This window comes from Salvelinus sp. IW2-2015, unplaced genomic scaffold (genome assembly GCF_002910315.2).
Source record: "Salvelinus sp. IW2-2015 unplaced genomic scaffold, ASM291031v2 Un_scaffold1488, whole genome shotgun sequence".
Classification (NCBI taxonomy): Eukaryota; Metazoa; Chordata; class Actinopteri; order Salmoniformes; family Salmonidae; genus Salvelinus; species Salvelinus sp. IW2-2015.
In genome coordinates, this window is record NW_019942940.1 from 79,234 (window position 1) to 84,300 (window position 5,067).

General features: G+C 48.5%; 1 pseudogene; it reads left to right on the forward strand.

The window, feature by feature from the left end:
* Nucleotides 1-46: 46 nt before the first annotated feature.
* Nucleotides 47-5,067, forward strand: part of LOC112070993 (cyclin-dependent kinase-like 1) — a 30,866-nt pseudogene continuing 25,845 nt past the window's right edge.

The following is a 5,067-nucleotide window of genomic DNA, read 5'->3' on the forward strand; positions in this document are numbered from 1 at the left end:
GGGAAATGTGAATGTGAAAAGTGTTCTGTGTGTGTGACAGGTCACGTTCCTCACCTGTCTGATGGAGAAGTAGAAAAACTGGCCAAGATTGGAGAGGGATCATACGGTGTGGTGTTTAATGCAGACACAGAGAATCCGGACAGGTAGTCGCCATCAAGAAGTTTGTTGAATCAGAGGATGACCCGGTCATCAGGAAGATAGCACTGAGGGAGATACGCATGCTGAAGGTAGGAGAGCTCTAAAACACCAGGCTCTTAAACACACACACACACACACACACACACACACACACACACACACACACACACACACACACACACACACACACACACACAAACCAACACACACACACACACACACACACACACACCACCCTCTCACCACCCACTGTGTTCATCCCGGCAGCAGCTGAAGCACGTGAACCTGGTAAACCTCCTGGAGGTCTTCAGAAGGAAGAGACGTCTCCACCTGGTCTTTGAGTTCTGTGAGCAGACCGTCCTGAACGGCTGGACCGACACCCGGGGGTACGTTACCTCTTATACCACCTGTCATAATCCCTAACCTGCGGGTACGTTACCTCTTATCACCCTGTCATAACTCCCTAACCCGTGGGTACGTTACCTCTTATCACCCTGTCATAACTCCTAACCCCGTGGGTACGTTACCTCTTATCACCCTGTCATAACTCCCTAACCCTGCAGGTACGTTACCTCTTATCACCCTGTCATAACTCCCTAACCTGCAGGTACGTTAACTCTTATCACCCTGTCATAACTCCTAACCCCGTGGGTACGTTAACTCTTATCACCCAGTCATAACTCCCTAACCCCGCGGGTACGTTAACTCTTATCACCCTGTCATAACTCCCTAACCCCGTGGGTACGTTAACTCCTATCACCCTGTCATAACTCCGTAACCCCGTGGGTACGTTAACTTTATCACCCTGTCATAAACTCCTACTACCCCGTGGGTACGTTAACTCTTATCACCCTGTCATAACTCCCTAACCCCGCGGGTACGTTAACTCTTATCACCTGTCATAACTCCCTAACCCCGCGGGTACGTTAACTCCTATACACTGTCATAACTCCTAACCCGCGGGTACGTTAACTCTTATCACCCTGTCATAACTCTTTTGGGCCCAACCCAGAACACTTCACTGTCAGCTGCTAAATAAAACAGTGTGAAAGCCTTTGTGTTGGTCTAACTCTCTCACTCTCAGGAACTCGATGACTGATCACCAAGACATTTCCTGTTTCATTTAGTGACTCCTCACGTCATGCCTGGTGGTTGTCTGACCACTAGGCTGGACAGAATGAGGTAGGGGGAGGGAGAGATAGGGGGACAGAGAGAAAGAGACGGGAGGGAGAGATAGGGGGACAGACAGAATGAGGTAGGGGGTGGGAGAGATAGGGGGACAGAGAGAAAGAGAGCGGGAGGGAGAGATAGGGGGACAGACAGAATGAGGTAGGGGGTGGGAGAGATAGGGGGACAGAGAGAAAGAGAGCGGGAGGGAGAGATAGGGGGACAGAAGAATGAGGTAGGGGGAGGGAAAGATACTGTACAGAGAAAGAGAGGGGAAGATAGGGGACAGACAAAATGAGGTAGGGGGAGGGAAAGATACAGGACAGAGAGAAAGAGAGGGGGAGATAGGGGGGCAGACAGAATGAGGTAGGGGAGGGAAAGATACGGGACAGAGAGAAAGAGAGGGGAGGGAGAGATAGGGGGACAGACAGAAATGACGTAGGGGTGGGGAAGTGGGGAGAAGGGGGACAGAGAAAGAGAGGGGGAGGGAGAGATAGGGGGACAGACAGAATGAGGTAGGGGGTGGAGAGATAGGGGGACAGAGAGAAAGAGAGGAGGAGGGAGAAGTAGGGGGACAGACAGAATGACGTAGGGGTGGGGAAGTGGGGAGAGAGAGGGGACAGAGAAGAGAGGGAGAGGGAAAGATAGGGGACAGACATAATGAGAGGCAGGGACAGCGAGAGAGGAATAGGCTCTGAACTACGTGGTGGGAGACCGTTTGCTAAGAGACACTAAGACAGAGAATGTTAGAAGAAAAAGTATTGTGTCAGCATACATGCACACACACCCACGCACACACACACGCACAAACACACACACAACACACACACACACACACACACACACACACACACCACACACACACACACCACACACACACACACACACACACACACAACACCACAACACACACCACAACACACACCACACACACACACACACACACACGCTTTTACAGAAGTTAAATGTAGTGTAATAAAGAAGTGTAATATAGATGTCAATAAAAGCTTGAAATACAAAAAATAACTCACAAGTATTAAAAAAGTTTTCTAGCACACAGACATAGATAGTATTTGGTGTTTATTAGGATCCCCAGTAGCTTGTTGCAAAGGCAGCAGCTACTCTTCCTGGGGTTTATTATGGATCCCATTAGTTCTGCAAGGCAGCAGCTACTCTTCCTGGGGTTTATTAATGGACCCCATTAGTTCCTGCCAAGGCAGCAGCTACTCTTCCTGGGTTTATTATGGATCCCAGTAGTTCCTGCCAAGGCAGCAGCTACTCTTCCTGGGTTTTATTATGGATCCCCATTAGTTCCTGTCAAGGCAGCAGCTACTCTCCTGGGTTTTTTATGGATCCCCATTGTTCCTGCCAAGGCAGCAGCTACTCTTCCTGGGTTTATTATGGATCCCCATTAGTTTCCTGCAAGGCAGCAAGCTACTCTTCCTGGGGTTTATTATTGGATCCCATTAGTTCCTGCCAAGGCAGCAGCTACTCTTCCTGGGGTTTATTAATGGATCCCCATAGTTCCTGCCAAAGGAGCAGCTACTCTTCCTGGGGTTTATTATGGATCCCCATTAGTTCCTGTCAAGGCAGCAGCTACTCTTCCTGGGGTTTATTATGGATCCCCATTAGTTCCTGTCAAGGCAGCAGCTACTCTTCCTGGGGTTTATTATGGATCCCCATTAGTTCCAGCCATGGCAGCAGCTACTCTTCCTGGGGTTTATTAGGATCCCCATTAGTTCCTGCCAAGGCAGCAGCTACTCTTCCTGGGGTTTTATTATGGATCCCCATTAGTTTCTTGCCAAGGCTGCAAGCTACTCTTCCTGGGGTTTATTATGGATCCCCATTAGTTCCTGCCAAGGCAGAGCTACTCTTCCTGGGGTTTATTAGGATCCCATTAGTTCCTGTCAAGGCAGCAGCTACTCTTCCTGGGGTTTATTATGGATCCCCATTAGTTCTTGCCAAGGCTGCAGCTACTCTTCCTGGGGTTTATTTATGGATCCCATTAGTTCCTGCCAAGGCAGCAGCTACTCTTCCTGGGGTTTATTAGGATCCCCATTAGTTCCTGTCAAGGCAGCAGCTACTTCTTCCTGGGTTTATTATGGATCCCCATTAGTTCCTGCCAAGGCAGCAGCTACTCTTCCTGGGGTTTATTATGGATCCCATTAGTTCCTGCCAAGGCAGCAGCTACTCTTCCTGGGGTTTATTATGGATCCCCATTAGTTCCTGCCAAGGCAGCAGCTACTCTTCCTGGGGTTTATTATGGATCCCCATTAGTTCCTGCCAAGGCAGCAGCTACTCTTCCTGGTGTTTATTATGGATCCCCATTAGTTCCTGTCAAGGCAGCAGCTACTCTTCCCGGGTTTATTATGGATCTCCAGTAGCTTGTTGCAGAAGCAACAGCTACTCTTCCTGGGGTCCACACAAAACATGAAACATAATACAGAACATATTAGACGAGAACAGAAAGTTGTGTTTGTGGCAGAAGTTGACGGCCTGCAGCGTTCTGCCACAGTATACTCTTCAGCTGAACCTCAGGGACCCTGGAAGAGACCATGGCACAACGGGACGTTTCAATAGAACCACAAGACCTCTCTACCACACACTCTCCGTTCCCAAGACAAAGGGCAGTGTGTATTTATATAGAAGAGAAGCTTCCTCCCTCGCTGCCTCACTACAGGTCCTTTACCCAGAATGCCCGTGCAGCAGAAACTCAAGCCGCCCTCTGAAAACAAAGCTGTGGTTGCTAGGGGTGACATGCACACAGTTGCCGCGGGTGATAGGGAACTGTTTAAGCAGCAGTCCGTTTGGATGTAAAGGAAAGGATCTGGAAACATAACAATATCACAATGATTATAGAGGAACGTTACACATCATGATGATTATACAGTAATATTACATATCATGATGATTATAGTTGAAGTCAGAAGTTAACATCACACTTAGCCAAATACATTTAACTCAGTTTTTCACAATTCCTTACATTTAATCCTAGTAAAATTCCCTGTTTTAGGTCAGTTTTTCAGTTCTGCCCACAAATCTTCTATAGGATTGAGGTCAGGGCTTTGGTGATGGCCACTCCAATACCTTGACTTTGTTGTCCTTAAGCCATTTTGCCACAATTTTGGAAGTATGCTTGGGGTCATTGTCCATTTGGAAGACCATTATGTCTCTCTAATGACTAATTCAACAAGGAGCCTAAAGATATCAGCTGCTGTTCTGGCCTCCTCACTTCCACAGCAGGGAAGAGGAGGGAGGAGAGAAGAGGAGGGAGGAGAGAAGAGGAGAAGAGCCAGCCAGTCAGCCGGCCAGTCAGCCTGTTAGACAGTCAGCCAATCAGTTAGCCGGTTAGGCAGTCAGCCAATTAGGCAGTCAGCCTGTTAGCTAGCCACTCAGCTAGCCAGTCAGCCGGTTAGGCAGTCAGCCAATTAGGCAGTCAGCCAGTTAGCTAGCCACTCAGCTAGCCAGTCAGCCGGTTAGGCAGTCAGCCAATTAGGCAGTCAGCCTGTTAGACAGTCAGCCAATCAGTCAGCCAGTCAGCCGGTCAGTCAGTGAGTCAGAAACTTTAGCCAGTTAGTCAATCAGTTAAGCAGTCAGTCAGCCGGTGTCTCTCTCTCTCTCTCGCTCTCAGTGTAATTTACATGTTATTCAATGTCTCTCTCTCTCTCTCGCTCTCTGTGTAATTTACATGTTATTCAATGTCTCTCTCTCTCTCTCGCTCTCTGTGTAATTTACATGTTATTCAATGTCTCTCTCTCTCTC